The sequence below is a fragment of the Ranitomeya imitator genome, chromosome 1 (genome assembly GCF_032444005.1).
Source record: "Ranitomeya imitator isolate aRanImi1 chromosome 1, aRanImi1.pri, whole genome shotgun sequence".
Classification (NCBI taxonomy): domain Eukaryota; kingdom Metazoa; phylum Chordata; class Amphibia; order Anura; family Dendrobatidae; genus Ranitomeya; species Ranitomeya imitator.
In genome coordinates, this window is record NC_091282.1 from 734,149,761 (window position 1) to 734,167,076 (window position 17,316).

A 17,316-nucleotide genomic window follows, 5' to 3' on the forward strand; every position below is an offset into this window, starting at 1 on the left:
ATCCACGCCCCTCTCCTCCTGGAGAGATTTCATGCGGGCTTGAAAAAGAAGGGGCATAAAGAAGGAGCACTGTTATGCTGGTATCTCTGCACCCCCTTCCCCAGCAGACACGCCATTGCTCTCACCGCCACAGCCCTCCCCCTCCTTCTCCTGCTGTCTCTGTCATGGCTCAGGTGTCTCTGCACTCTGCCTTCCTTACTCCAGCAGAGAGGCTGACATACTGCCAGACCGACATACTGCCGTGGTCCCGTGCCCCATCCTCATCATCCTGCGGCTGCTGGAGTCTGCACAATGCTCGTATATCCCACAGCACTGTGCATGCGCATGGTCCCACCTTGGGAGAGATGCCTGTACAATGCTGTAAGTTTGTTCCTAACACTCTTGTTAGTTCTCAGATCCCAATGCTGATATTACTGTATATCTGCCTGCCTATCAGCTGTGCCGCCAGCCTGTCTATCAACTGTACCTGCCTGTCTGTCAGCCATGCCCACCTGCCTGTCAATAAGCCGTGCCCATCTGCCTATCCAGCCAGCACCTGCAAATGCGCATCTGTACATCAGCAGGCCCGATCTGCATTTGTGGTTCCCATGTTCTTACAGCGCCTGCCTGCATCTACTGGACCTTCCTTCGTGCTGTCCCAGCTACCCGTCCCTAGGGGGTCAGCTGCCATCTACCCAAGTTCAGTCCTGGTGTAGCACCTGGTCCATCTCCTTTGTCTGTCCTCAGATCACGGTATCGTATGCCACTGTGTATCCGAGGTTGTATTGGGTGAAGCTCCAAGTTAGGCCCCTTTCACACATCAGTTTTTTGCTGGCAGTCACAATCCGTTGGCACGACGGATCCGTCGCAGATTGTGAAAAACTGATTTGACGGATCCATTTTTTGGATGGATCTGACTAGCGGATCTGGCTAATTGGATCGGAGCATGCTCAGTTAAAAAAAATGGAATCCGTTGCCGGATTCTGTCATTTGACGGATCCAGAGCCATAGGCTTCCATTCTAGCAAACGACGGGCCGCGACAGATCCGTCGCTGTCCGTTTTTTTTTTACGTACACAAAAAACGTTACTTTGTCCGTTGTCTCCGGCCGCAGGACAAACAATTTTTGCCAGATCTGGTGAACGTCGGATGAAACGTGAGGCCATCCATCGCTAATACAAGTCTATGAGAAAATAACGGATTCGGCAGCACCGTTTTTTTCAAAATTCGACGGATTGCAACTGATGGCAAAAAAAAACGATGTGTGAAAGGGGCCTTACACTGCTCCAGGCTTTCCTTGGGCCCAAGCACAGTGGTTTCACCACCCAGTTGGGTATCGGAGAGTTGGCTGATATGGCTGTCGGCTGAATGATCAGCCAAAGTATGTGCAGCGCCCCAGAGTCCTGGTTCGTTGCAGTAATGTTATTCTTCCACCAGGGGGAGTGATATTACGTCTGATGGCACTAAAGGAGTCCACCATGCCAGGTATCACAAAACATACACCACACTTCACACTCCAGTCCACCAAGGGGAGCCTTGCTCCTATCAGGGCACTCCTCACGTTAGGGTAAAACTGGTGGGTTGGATAGACAGTGAGAGAGAAGCTGACTGGGCTTTGCCCAGGCAACACCTGTCAGGCAGACATCGGGAAAGGAGGAACACCACAAAGCTGCAGAGGGTCCCAGACAGGGATGGGATCCTGTCGGAGGCCTAGCACGAGACAGAAAGACACGGAGCTGCGCTTGCAACCCATGTGGCAGCATCCTAAGGAAGGACAAGAAAGGAATTGTATTGTAGAAAGTGAGACACGAAGTCATAGCACAAGGAGAAAACCAGAAGGAGTTCTGCCCTGAGAGAGGCTGCCTCTTTCTGAGGCGCGTAGCCGGTGGCCGGAACACCAAGGGAGTAATAGACTCTACGCTTTACTTCAGAGACCGGCAGGACAGTCAATTCCAAGTTGGCTGCCCGACTTTAAATACCTAAGAAGACACGGTGGCAAATTGTGGGGGTCGGGGCGTCTCTAGGGTCCCTATAAACAAGCCTCAGGCCATTAGTCATACGGGTTTGTCCTATCCACACCATCTGGGGGACAGAGAGGAAGAAATAACATCTAGAACATCTACAATAGTTGTGAGGACCTTACCGAGTTGCTCAGCAGGGAGGTACTACAACACCCAGGCGCTAGTAGGAAGGCTACTGAATTCCACCTGGATAAGGGGACTCTGGATTTGCCTTCGGACCGACCGGACTCTGCCTACCCTGTGGTCTGGTGCCCCGGACTGTGGATGCTGAACCCTTCAGTAAAGGTAAAGAGACTGCACCCTTGTGTCCTCGTTATTCATTGCGCCTCACATCATCCACCATCTACACTCTGGCAAGCCCTGGGGACATAGTTCACCTGTGGGAAGATATACCAACTAGCTGCCATAACACCACCCCAGCGGACCCCTAAGCAGCGTCGGTCACCCTGACCGAATACCACGGGTGGCGTCACAAACCTTATTCTATAAACTGTTGTTCTTTTATTGGACGCCCCTCAAAGGGCCATGAACCAGGTCAAGCCACCGTGACATCCCCCACTGAGTACAGAAGGGGCCCCGGATCCGAGTACCCCATTGCCCTGACGTGGGGGCGATCCATATGGATCGGCCAACAGCCACCCACTGTGTATGGTCTACATATAGAAGTAATCACCTCATTTCCCACTTGTTTGGAATGTTCATGTTTTTCTATTCTAAATCTTTTAAGTACCGCGCCCCTGAGAAGCATTACAACTAACTTTACTGTGTCTGGGATGTTCTGGGGGAAATAACCCTTCCACTGGCACTTTACAGTTTCAAAAAGAGGTATTGTGTAAGAGAAGGAGGTGGGTCAGACAGACACACAAGGTCTCCATACTAATTAGTTAAAAACCCAACCTATCAATTTGACCAGGATTGACCATCATATACATACTGTATATATATCACTGTCACATTCAAACAGAAATCAGGTGTGAACAGGTCCTTACTAAGAGTATCTATCTCCATATATAACCAACAAATAAAGTAGCACTCTGTAGCGCTATAGCATGCAAACATGAAACATAAAATTTGAACTGCATTACTGCAATAGAAAATATGAAAAATTGAGAATACTTGTTTCCAATTCATGTGTACCCGGCAGCCACAAATACAGAGATTCTCGTTGCTGGGAACCTATCTAAGGTCGGCGTCACACTTAGGCTAGGTTTTTGGGTGAGCGCTAACGGACAGCGTTGCATGGGCGAAATTAACGAGTGCAACGCGTCTGTTAGCGCTCCCATTGACAGCAATGTTAAAGCACATGGCTAGCACGTACCATTTTCGGCACGCGCTAGCGATGTGCCGTTCTCTTATGGCGCGCCTCGGACGCTGCTTGCAGCGTCCGAGGCGCGCCCGAGGTCTGTTCCCAGCTCTCGCAGATCGGGGATCTGTGCAAGCGGGGACGTTTAACGCGACCCCTAAAAAGACATTGCGTTAGCGCAATCCGCTAGTGCTTAGCGCTAAACGGATTGCCCTAACGCAATGTGAACCTAGCCTTACCGTATGGAAAATTGATCCGAGTCTCCCTGACGAGAGTCGCACCAGTGTTCTCCGTATTGTCATCTGTGTGTAATGCGTTTGCAATGCGATGATGCGATTTTCTCACACCTATGTATCCGTATGACATTCGTATGGCTTTTCACTTCTCACTGCTTTTCCCCATTGAATGTAATGGCTCAACGGGCTGAAATGCTGAAATGAGGACAATGTGTGCGTATTTGTCGCAAGTCACACGGATGGTCCATGTGGTGTTCAAGTTTTTCTTGCACCCATAGGCTTGCATTGGAGAGTCTCGTACGATATACGTGTAAAATCGCAGCATGCTTCGATTTTACATGCACGTCAAATACGCCTGAGAAAAAATACAGTGATGTCAGCTGTCCCGTAGATTAAGATTGGTCCTAGTGCTATACAATGTTTTCTCGCATAGCACTTGTCCGTATTCTATGATAGTGTGACCCCGGCCTAATGTGAAACCTCTCTTAGACTGACATCTACATTTATATGGGAAGGTAGGATCCTGCTATAATTAAAATTGCCTGAGGCTGAGGGGTGGAGTCCTCAGTCAGAAAGCCTATGTATACAAATATCAAAAGACTGACCTTCACTTCCAAACAGAAATCAGGTGTGAACAGATGCTTACTGAGGCTAAGTACACATTTGTGTATCTGTCCACAGCGTATCATCTGCATGTGCAAACTCATGCCAAAACACATTTAAACACATGGTTACGCTGCGTTTTTTTTGTCCGCATGAGGTTACGCATGAAGGCAACAAATGCTCTGTGTGCATGCGTTTGTGTACGTTTGTGCATGCGTTTGCGCATGCATTTGCGTAGTTTCTGCACATGCGTTTGAAATTTCCATGAATTTTGTTATGCAGCAAATGCTGTTCCAGGAGAATTTCCTGGACAAAAGCCACACACAATGGGCGTGTCTCATGTGGATTCTGTATATAGACCCCACACAGATGAAATCCTCATCTTTTGCTGCTGTATCCAGCTGCAAGATGGATCTCGGCATGGAGAGCTTCTATCGTAATCTGGATTTGGAATTTAAATTAGCTTTTGCCTTTGCTGTGGCTTGTGAAGAAGAAAGAAGAGCAAGACGGAGAAGACATCGCCGTCGCTACTGGCAACACCCCATCGTTGAAGTCCAAGAACCGTGGAACCGACTACTCGTTGTACACTGAGCTGCGTGAAAACTCTGAGAAGTTTTTCGACTACACGAGGATTTCGGAACAGAGCTTTTATAACTTGCTGCAACGTGTCCAGGGATCCATCACCAGGCAGGACACACAACTACATCCTGCTGAGAAACGTCTGTTGGTGACCCTGAGGTACATAATTTTGAAAAATAAACACATGCCGTTTGTATTATTGTTATAACGGCCATGTACAGATTTTTTTTTCCATTTTCTGTTCAGCAGATTCCTGGCTACCGGAGAGATCTTATTATCTCTACATTTTCAATTCCGGATTGGCGTGTCCACCTTTTCTGGGATTGTTGGAGAGACCTGCTGTGTTTTATGTGACATTCTGATTGCAGAATTCCTCCCCCAACCCACAACTGAACTCTGGCTGAAAAATGCTGCAAAATTCCATGAAATTTGTAATTTTACAAACTGTTTGGGTGCTGTGGACGGCAAACACATTCGGATTATGAAACCTGCTGGAAGTGGATCCGAGTATTTCAATTACAAAAAAATACTTTTCGATTATTCTCATGGCGATTGCAGATGCTGAGTGTCAATTTGTCGCCATTGACGTTGGTTCATTTGGACAAGGAAATGACTCACAGACTTTCAAAAACTCTGACATGGGCCAACGTTTATATGGTAATAATTTCAATTTCCCACTGCTACAACCTCTTCCAAACACTGAAGGACCAACAATGCTGTTTCTTGTGGTTGGGGATGAGGTAAAATATGGCCTGCGGATGGTAGCTTCGGGACTGCTGCAATGCCTCGTTGTAAGCAGCCTGGCAGGCCTGCATGAGGTTCAGCTGGAATTCAGGTGTTAGGTTTTCCGACACACCCTGCTCTATTGCGGAAAAAAATGCCGCGGTGGTCTCTGAAGGTCAGCTTCCAGGGGGTCAAGGCGTCTGTGGACATTCTGGAAAAGTGTGTTCACTTGAGTGAAGCCACTGTCCAGTCTCTCTCCAATCACCTTCATCCCATCCTGGAAGATCGAGCTTAAGTGAATAAACTCGGGCATGACTGACCTCTCCCAGGCCCTCTGCCACTGACGAGAAGTCCCAACAAAACCAGTGGCAGAGGGCTGGAGAGTGGAAAACCTGATGGATCGGCTGCCTGTTCCCCAGCCTGTGAAGCCTGCCTGGTTGCTCCATCGCTGGTGGATAATTGGGACAGTTCGTTGGCTGGTCAATGATAGGCCGGTCCAACAGAGGAAGATCCAGGTTGTGTTGTGCTGCTCCAGGTTCTGTGTGGAAAATAAAAGAAAAACACTTTTTTTTAAAGTTTATATAATATTAAGACAACAGAAAAGATTCTCACGTTCGCTGAGCAACCGCAGGCCTCAGAAAAGACAGCATACAATTGTATTTATATTTGGAGAGCTTTGGAGCAGCACCACTTCTAACCCAAATCTCCTCTCTCATATCCTTATTGAAGCGATCCTTCATCGAACGCCAACTGACTTTTACTTTCTTCACTGTGAAGGGGAAGAAAAAAAAATTAATTGTAAAAAAAAGACACCAACATTTCGAGCAAAACAGACGCATCAGACCACATTGCAGTACTTACGAAAATCCTTTCTGACTTGTGGCCTTGCATGGTCCCAATCATCCATCAGCGATCTGGCCACTTCGTCCCAGAGTCGTCGAATCAATACAGAGTCGGAATTATTACGATCACGGGGGTCCCACAACGCTACTCACTCTTGCACCAGTGTAATGAATATGTAATTGTCAATGACAGGTTGGCCTTCTTCACGTTGTCGAACCTATAAATCAAATAAAATAAGAAAACAAAAATTAATAAGTCATATAGTTTTAAAGATACAAAACTGAAAAAAAAACATTTTCAAGTCTGATAATGAAAAGAATTCTTACAACCCTGTCTTTCTTCCTCAGGAAATTGATCCCAAGGACGCTGGAAAGATTCACTTCCACTTGACTGCTCCTTCTCTTCCACACAGTCTACAAGGGGAAAAAAAGAGTGTGCGACTGGGCAGAGCAACATAGTAATTGAAAAGTACACACATTCATACTTACACAGGGCCACAGGAGCAATCCACGACAGGTAATCCAGGACAGGCAAGAGCAATCCAGGCAAGGAAGAGTCCAGTACAAGAACACATCACAGTCTAGAAGGTACAGAAAGCAAAACATAAGTACAGAGTACAGACGGCAGTGAGAGAGACAGACAGACGGACATTATAAAAGCTTCTATACTTACATCCAGAGTCTTGCGGGTAATGTTCTTCCAGTGTCCAGAACCCCTTTTATAAAGCTGGGATTTTGGAGGTGGTGAAATCATTTCCTGGACATGATTAGTCTGAAGTACGCATGCGTATCGAATGCATGCGTACGCATGTCCTTGCATACCAATGCATTCCCACGGACAGTAATATGTTGTTTTGACGCACTCATGCGCATGCGTATCTTTGCGTTTAATTGACGCCTCAAAAAATGCAACATGTTACATACACCGCACACCGCATGTGTACGCATCCGCATGCAAACTGATGCAAACGCATGTCCCTGCGTACGCAATGCTAAATATATGTACACAAGACGCATGTGGATCGGTAAGCTGGTATACGCTGCGCACACATACGTTAATGTGAAACCGGACTAAGAGTAGCCATCTCCATATATAACCAACAAATAAAGTAGCACTATAGCATGCAAACATGAAACATTATGTATGGAAGCTTCTCGACTCTCCCTCTACAGAATATATGCAGGAGAAAAGGGTCCACCATGTTGAATTTCAATGGTCAATCATTTTGCTCTGCACCAAGATAAGCCCCTAATAGAAGAGCCTGTGATGAACTCTCTCATACGGAACACTGGAGTGTTTGGCAGCAGAAATAGCTGTCGAATGAACTTTTGTTCCTCCAACAGCTATCTAATCTATAGTATATATGTGGGACTTTACCTCTTAAGTTACTGTTAACTTTACACATACAAGTTGAGTAAATCAGTCTCAGGTCTACCTTGTTAGACCTTGATTACTTCTGCCAGTTTTTTGGTATGTGCACACATTGCGGATTTTGCTGCGGATCCGCAGCGGATTGGCCGCTGCGGATTCGCAGCAGTTTTCCCTGAGTTTACAGTACCATGTAAATGGAGCGCCCCAGACGCAGGGCCGCAGGTTACTCGGTAACGGTCCTCTGCTGGCTCAGTTCTGGGGATGTCACGGTGGCTGAACAATAATTTAACTTCTCCTTTAAGGGCGTATAGGCTGAACCCACTAAAGGCTTACTATAGAGTACTATAAGGCAAACTCAACTTTTTCTTTATTTTTCTAACTTCACAAATGCAGGACCGCCTAGCTCCTTGTCTGGGCCTACTGCCGTTGTCGCAATCAACTATCTTTCTATGGTTCTAAGGAGGACTCTCTAACCCCTACGGGTTCACTATGTTGAAATTCGGCTTCCAACTTTTCCTGTCCTCAATCTCTAGTAACATTATTAACATTTAACATTATTACAATTTAACTTTCTTAAGGCAACGTTATACTTAAGTGCAACATGTGAACATTCCCTTTAAGAGGGAACCAAGTCTATTTGAGGTAGTGCAGATTCTCTCTATCTACAAGTCCGTTGGAAAGCAAGACCTTCTGTGCTGTATTCAAAAACAGTCTCTTCACAAAGCCTTCTTTCTTTGTAAAACCAGTAGAGGGCACCTTTAAGAAGGTGCAAACTATTTACACAGCAGTTTGTGAATCATTCACCATGATTCGGCAGTCCTTTAAAACACTGATGGCAAACAAACAAGCCAAAAACAATAGGGATCCCGGGTAAACAAAGGGACCCCTTTAAGGATTAACCCTAGACAGGTTTTAGCAGCAAAACAGCAGGAAGACGAACAGTTAGTCAACTATGTACATTTTCAGGTTTCCGAGGTTTATTTCTATAGCAGGTGACAAGACATCAGCCGGTAGTGACCACTTCCCGACCGGGGAAGGTCTGTATCCGGACTCTCATCTGATACTGTCTTAACGCCTTTGGATTGTCTCTCAGGCATCACCAAGTCAGTAGTGGTCTGGGTACGACCGGCGGTGCCGGTGGCAGATTCCGCAAGCAGGACACCACACGCCGGGGTAGTAGTGCTGGGTCCTGCGGGGTCGGGGGTCAGCGGAGTAACGTCACCAGTTTCGGTCGCGATCGTAGATGGCGTGACCACAAGCGCGCATCGTTTGACTCTCTTGGCATACCACCCTCGCTCACTCCAGTGGCGGGTGTAGGTCACATGGTCCCCTCTGTACAAGTTTCGGATAGGAGGTAAACTGTGGGACTGGGGTTCTACATTACAGCTAGTCACAAAGACTTCAGTCAGCAGTCCTGGCTCCAGTATAAAGCCACAACCCCTTCCCAGGTGGAAGGCCAGCACTATCCCCTGTTTCACCAAACTCTCAGGACAGCAATTGACAAGGGGCGTCCGTACCTCTGGTCGGGCAGCCTGTTCCGTTCGTTCTCGGTCTTTCCATTGTGAAATCAAACTTCGTCTATACTGCTCCCAGGTGAGCCTGATGATGTAAGAAGCCTCCTGTCGGGACCTGTCTGGTTGGAACCGGGGAGCATCCCATTCGAAGACCACCCCCTCAGGACTCACGTCTATCGGTTCACCCAAAGGTGTCGGTAGCGGGGGCAGTATCCCCTTCATGGCGTAAAGGGCTGCCACCACAATCTCGGTAGCGGGAGACCAGTCATAAATGGGACGGGGGGCGGTCACTGGAGCTGGATCGGTCGGTGGGGCAGGGTCGCTTTTGGTACCTGCGTCTGATGTGGTTCCACCGATGTTGATTGATCGGCTCCGCTGACGAGGACACTGGAGTCTGCTGCGGCTCTGACCACAGCTCTCCCTGTGCGATCTTCTGGCACAGCTCCGACTTCCATTTCTTCGCCGTCGTCGACCCCACGTCCGGAGTCGGGAGGTCGGGCATCTCCAGTAGCAGCAGGCTCTGACTCGCCTCTGGTGGACTGAGGGGGTCCTGGGCTACTTCGTCGCGGTTCAGGCACTCGCTGGTCGCCGTCTCTACTTCTTGATCTGCGGCGGCACACACACGAGGCTCCTTCATTTTCTGGGGTGTGAGCTCCTGCATTCCTGAGCTCGTCATCCTGCAGCAGTAGTCGGAGGGTGCGGTCGCTACTTTTCGCGATCTCCCATGGCACGCCCTCCTTCTTTTCCTGTGCTCCTCGTGGCGCAGCAATGGTGGCGGTTTTGGCGGGAATCTTGGCGGTCTTTTTGCAATACACAGTCTTTGCAATAAATCAAAATTCAAGCACAATTCCAACACAGTTCCAAGGCACACATGACCCAATTCTTCAGGCTTAAGTACGATCCTGTTCGTGACGCTGAGTTGGAGCGCCCCCAGACGCAGGGCCGCGGGTTACTCGGTACTGGTCCTCTGCTGGCTCAGTTCTGGGGATGTCACGGTGGCTGGACCCGGTCCGTGACCCTGCCAAGGGGCGTCCAATAAAAGGTGATACAAGTCTGTCAAGGTTTTGTGACGCCACCTGTGGTATTCGGTCAGGGTGACCGACGCTGCTTGGGGTCCACTGGGGTGATGTGATGGCAGCTAGATGGTATACCTTCCCAAAGGTGAACTATGTCCCCAGGGCTTCCCAGTAGTGTAGGTGACGATGGTGTGAGGTGCAGTCAATAACGAGGACACAGGGTTGCAGTCTCTTTACCTCTTTACTGGTGACTTCAGGATCCTCAATCCAGAGCACAGTTAACAGGGCTGTCTGTGACCGGCCTGTCCGAAGGCACATCCAGAGTTCCCTTTGCAGGTGGAAATCGTTGCCTACCACTAGCGCCTGTGTGTTGTAGTGCTTCCCTGCTGAGCATTCGGGATAGTCCTCACAACTTCTGTTCTCGTTCTTTCTAATTCTTTCTCGTTCTTTCTATTCTCCATCCCCCAGCTTTGTTATGGCTAGGACGCACCCGTTTGACGGGTAAGCTCGGAGCTCTTCCGGGACCCTAGAGACGCCCCTCTCCACGGTTGCCCCCTATGTCTGCTTAGGTGATGTAAGGTAGACAGCCAACCTATAATTAACTGTCCTGCAGTATTTGAAGTAAGGCATAAAGTCAGTTACTTCCTCGGTGTTCAGGGCACCGGCTACGCGCCTAAGTAGGATGTTGCCATTCTCGGGGCATGACTCCTACTGGTTCTCCTTTATGCTTTATCTCGTTTCTCACTGTCCACAATATCCTTCTCTTCGTGTCCTTTCTAAGGATACCGCCGCAAGGTAGTGCAGGCGCGGTTCAGTTTCGTTCTGTTCTTGTCGCTAAGTCTCTGCCAGGTTCCCACGCCTGACAGGGACTCCCCTGAAGTCTCCCCCACAACACCCCCTGCCACGGGATGTTGCCTGGGCAAAACCCAGTCAGCTTCTATTCTAACTTCCTATCCAACCCCTAGTTTTACCAGTGTGAGGAGTGGCCTAATAAATAAAACCTTTTACTCCCCCTAGTGGCCGGAGTGTGAAGTGTAATGTGTGCTTGTGATACCTGGTCAGATGAACTCCTTTAGTGCCATCAGATGTACCATCACTCCCCTAGTGGCAGAGCGACATTACTGCAACGACCAGGTCTCTGGGGCGCTGCATAAACCCATAGAAAACAAAATCCGCAGTGCACATGCTGCTGGAAAAAAAAGTGCGGAAACGTAGCGTAGTTTATTCCGCAGCATGTCAATTCTTTGTGTGGATTCAGCAGCGGTATACACCCGCTCCATAATAGGAATCTGCAGGTGTAAAACCGCAGGTGGAATCCGCACAAAATCCGCAAAAAAATCGCGGTAATTCCGCAGGAAATCCGCAGTGCGGTTTACCTGCGGATTTACCAAAATCAGTCTGGAAAAATCCGCAGAGTAATCCGCAGCTTGTGCACATACCCTTTTAGTACTCCTTCCTACAGTGTACTATATCCTGCAAAAAGGAGCACTCCAAAAATTAACATTTCAATTAGATACAACATTCCACATTTTCTTTTGTAACATGCCTAACGCAATGGAGTAGGGTATCATCTGACAAGACTGTTTGAAACCAAACATGGAAATTACAGTTGGGACACAAGTCAATCGGCAGTCGTTTAGTGCCAAGATTAGACAGATCGGCCAAATTTTTATGCTCAGAGAATGATCGTTAATTCTATTTAAACACCCAATGAATGAAAAAAAAAATTAGAAAATCTTTACTTTAACCCCCCCAAAAAACCTATTAAAAGTATTAAAACCACCACTCAAGCAACTAATCTAAGTTCCCTGCATCTAGTCTTATACTCACCAGATGCCGTCTTCATCTATTATTGGTGCCGCTTCGGTCATCTTCTGTAGCTTGTGACCTGCCAGATCACTCCAGTGTTTGCTGCGCGAGCTGGAATTCACAACTCAAAGTAAGTATATGAGAGCCAAACCAAAGCCAGAATGAAGCTCTCATAGACTTAGATTGTGAGCTTGTGACCCTTAACTCAGACTTCCAGTTGGTCAAAAGCTGGCAGATCAGGACCGGAATGGTGCCGGGAAGAATTGAAGATGGCGGCGTATAATACTAGTGTCTGGGACCTTACTTTGGTGGCACCACTCAAGCGGTAAAATAAAAAAACTCTATTCTGATTTAAACAATTGTAATCAGAGACCGTTTAATTTTTTATCTGTTTATTGCTTTATCTTGTTTGCATAGAGTTTCATAAATTATTGAGTTTTGTGGATGTCGGAAAGCAGATTTCTGAAGCATTTTATCAGCTCATCTACACTATCAGCAAAAAAAGACCAGAGAGATTAGCGGATTTTTCAGATTATAAGACGCTCTTCCCCCTCCTCCCAAATTTAGGGGGGGAAATGGGGGTTCGTCTTATAATGTGAATGTACCTTACCAATACCATTGCTGCAGGCCACAGGCTGGGATGAAGGGGTGTCTGGCGATGCTGCGAGTGTCCGGCGCTGCTACCCAGTGCTCTGCAGATGTCTCCGGTGCCCTGTGGCGATGTCCGGTGGTGCTACTGCGGGTGTCCGGTGCTGCTGCATGGTGCTCTGCTGGTGTCTCCGGTGCTGCAGGAGCGCGGCCGGTGCTGCCCAATGCTGCTGCAGTGGTGTCCGATGCTGCAGGGGCCCACCCCGGCAGTCCCATGATTTCCTGTGTGGTGGACTCTGCTAAAATGGCCGCCGGGGGAGCAGCCCATGAGCATATGGAGATCTTGGCACCGAGATCTCGGGAGATGAGATTCAGTCCTGAAATTTCAACTCTAGAGATCTTGGTGCCGAGATCTCCATGTGCTCATGCGCCGCTCCCCCGGCGTCCATTTTACCGGAGTGCACCGCACAGACAGGAAATCATGGGAATGCCGGGGCTCTGGCCTTTCAGAAAATGTCGGCAGAGCCCTGGCAGCACCGGAGACCGCCGCAGCAGCATCGAGCAGCACCATCCAGGCACCCGCAGCACCGGAGACACCAGTAGAGCACCAGGCAGCAGCGCCGGACACCAGCAGCACTGCCGGACACCCCTTCATCCCAGCCTGCAGCATCACCCCACTCCTGCCTCGCCAGCAGTGACCCTGGTAAATAATAAGACGCATGGATTATAAGAAGCACCACCATTTTATTTTTTTAAAAAAAACTATTTTTCTCCTCTAAATTTGGTGTGCGTCTTATAATCTGGAGCGTCTTATAAATCGAAAAATACGGGCCTCCAGGCCCTGGGTACCATATTCCTGTAAAAAAAAAGAATTAAAATAAAAAATAGGGATATAGAGTACATACCTTCTGATGGCCCTCGGAGTCCTCCCGGATCTCAGCGGTGCACGCAGCAGCTTCCATTCCCAGGGATGCATTGCACGAAGGACCTTTGTGACGTCATGGTCGCGTGACCGCGAAGTCATCTCGGGTGATTTGCGCAATGAATCCCTGGGAAAGGAAGCCGCCGCGTGCACCACTGAGAGCCGGGAGGACTTCGGGGGCCATCAGAAGGTAAGTATATCCCTATTTTTTATTTAAATTTTTTTTTTTACAGGAATATGGTACCCAGGGCCTGGAGGAGAGTCTCCTCTCCTTTAGACCTTGCGTACCATCCGGGACCGCTCCCTGCACCATATATGGCGACTGCAAAGCTCCGCACATGCCGTATAAGATGACCCCTGACTTATACGTCGACTATATCCCAAACTCTATATTTTAAATGGAAAAGTTGGCGGTCGTCTTATACGCCCAGTCTTCTTATATGCATATAATTTTTTTTTTGCCTTTTTAATAAATGGAAAATGCCATTTTGAAATAAACTAGAAGGGATCGTCTTAGGACACCTATAAGGAGGTGGCAGGGACCCTCAGCTGCCCCCTCCTTCTGTACAGTATATGCCAGACATGTGTTCTCCCTGCGTTGCTCTAATAGTTGGCTATGTATCAATGTGTCTGTATATCTACTATGGTACTACTGTTTACTGTGTTATGGCTGTATGTGTACTGTGTGAAGTTCCCTTTAATTCTATGTTTTTGTAGTGTACTGCAATATGTTATGTGTTGCCTATGTGCAGATTAGGGACAGAAGTGGTTAATAAAAGGGCGCTGGGTTAGCAGCCTCAAAGAAGCTGGATGTTCCTGCTTCTGAAGGAAAGCCTGGGCAAGTTTGCCAGTGGCAGGACGTGCTCCCCTGCTGGGACAGAATACACCCCTGGAGGGAAGAAAGGACTGCCACCGTACTGTCAGGCAATAAGAACGGGTGCTAGGACTAAGAAGATGCCCTCCAAGAGACGGTTAGCTCCCGGGAGCCATTTGGGAGCTGATGCCTCTGCTGCTGCTGTTACCGATGGAGCAGTATCTTTGAATAGGGACAGCTCAGGAATTATTATCTTCTTCTCTACTTCATCTTCATTAAACAAGTTACCACTGTTGGGCTCTAAAAATTGTCACATGTGGTGCATCTAGAGGATTCCGTGCCAGCATGGAGAGCAGCCGTGTCACAGAGGCAACCCACTGTGACCTAGGGCTGAGACTAGAACTGTCTTTTCATGTGCAAGGGGCCAGGGTGCTCACTGACTGTGATCTAGTGGACTCACCCATGACTACCACCCCGTACCATCTTTTTACATTTGGCATAGTTGGCAGGATCGAACCCAGCAGCCCTGAAACCCTAAGACTGTCAGAGAAGGATTTAGGACTACGACCGGGGCGGGAGCAGCTGATATGGGATTCCTGGCACCTTTCCCAATTGGAACCGGACGAGGGGCTGACAGTGACTTTGAGATGCTGATGGAGAAGACTCCCAAGACTTGTGAATTGTTGATTGCTGTGAAAGAGTTAAAGATGGCGGCTGACAGTGAATTTAAGATGGGGTGAAAATGAAGGATAGTGCCTGTTCTGTCTCCGCTATCTAATATTGTTACCCTGATTATCTCTTTGCATAATTGCAGGTTTCTCAGTATGGATATTTATACCTTTATTTGTTTGTGATGCTTTGGCTCCCTTTAGCGGTCAGAGTTATGTTGGCAGTTCAATCTTGTTTTTGTATTATCCATGTCTGATTCTCCTCCTCCTTTGCAATGCATTATGGTAGCTCAGCCTCCATTTCCCTCCATTTTTCCTTTCACTTTCTTCGGTTTGTCTTCAAGGAAAGACGCTTCACTTCATCCCCCTTGCGATTGCATTGCCGGTATGTCTTTATGCTTCCTATAGATATTTCTGCTCTATATTAGCTTAGTTTAACCAGTTGTACTCCTAGTTTAGTCACTAGCCTTCTAAATGTTATGCATAATGTATATCATGTGTATTATGTATCTGTTCTATGCCATGCACTGATTCTATGTATATCATTGTTCACAGTTTCACCGCATCAATATACCACTACGTTTAATAAAGCACAGACTCAACCACAGTCTCCTTATTGGACCCCGGTATAGCGGTTTAGCTGACTGTATAGCTACGTATGAGCCTGCCTCAGCTAGTGAGGACAGAACAGTGAAACGGCAGCCATCCAACTAGTGGGATTCAAATCACCGGCTACACAGGGACTAAATACAGCTACAGCAATCTCTGCACAGCCAAGCACTTTCCCAAGACACCATGTCTCACAAATCGCATAGGACAAGATCTGTTACTTCCGTCTCCTCAAAGACAACATCCATCAGCAGCGCTGTCGCCATTGCCCGCGCAAATGCTGAAGCTGCCAAAATACGAGCGAGCTTTGCTGACCAAGAGATGCAACTTAAATTAGAAAAAGCACGCATAGATGATGAGAGAGCCGATCAAGAGAGAAGGTCGCAGTTAGAAAAAACACGCATAGATGATGAGAGAGCCGATCAAGAGAGAAGGTCGCAGTTAGAGAAGGCACGTGTGGATGCCGCCTTAGAAAGCCTAGCAGCAAAAAGGGAAGCTGCCGCAGCCCTCGCCGAATCAGAATCACTAGAAGCCGCGCAAAATCCCAAGCTGCATAGCCAAAGCAGTACGTCGAGTCTGGAGTTTCCACTGCAAGACTCACCACAACGCACATCTCAGTATGTTAATGACCTTCCTGATCCAAACTATAACCCTGAACCAGTACCAAAACCAGAATACGACACCTCCAGCGAAGTGAGCGAGAGTCGTCACGAGGCTCAGGACAGAAACAAACTCGAAAATGTGAGGCAAAACAACTCTGCTAATGACTACCTTGCCCCTCATCAGGTAACCAACGTGGATCACCCTGCTGACGCACCGTACATCAGGCCGAAGCAATACGACACCGGCTGGCGCCACCATGAGGACACTAACAGGTACGAACGCACCTCACATCACTATCAGGGCGACCCATCACCAGTATACTCTGCTGACAACTGGTTCACGACAGAATTTGCCAAGTTCTTCACACGACGTGAACTGGTTGCCAAGGGACTCATGAAATTCACTGACCGAGCTGAAGGTTACAGAGCTTGGAAAGCTTCCTTCCAAAATGTCATTAGAGACTTGGGGCTACAACACAGGGAAGAGATAGACCTGTTAGTCAAATACCTGGGAGAAGAGTCAGTCAAACACGCAGTAAGGATCAGAGACATTAATATAAACCGCCCTGAGACTGGCCTCAAAGAGATCTGGAAAAGGCTGGATGAGTGTTACGGCTCAGCAGAAGTAATAGAAAGAGCCTTGTTCAAAAGAATCGATGACTTTCCTAAAATATCTAAAAAAGGGCTCCAGAAACTTAGAGAGCTAAGCGACCTACTGAAGGAAGTCCAAGTTGCCAAATACGAGGACGACCTACAGGGACTTGCATTTCTCGACACAGTCAGAGGTGTTAACCCTATAGTCCAGAAGTTGCCCTACAATCTACAGGAGAGGTGGCTCACACATGGTTCCACGTACAAATACAAACAGCGTTCCATTCCCTCCCTTCTCCGTTTTTGTAGACTTCATACACCAACATGCGAGAATTAGAAACTATCCCAGCTTTGACTTTGCAATACCATATGCCACACCGTCACCACCTGCAAATCCACGCAGAACATCTGTGGCAGTACACAAGACTTATGTTTCTTCTTCAGGTTCTAATTACAGGTCTGCTGGCTGCTCCCAATCAGAGACAAAGGTGCAGGACCCTGACAAGCAGTGCCCACTTCATCAGAA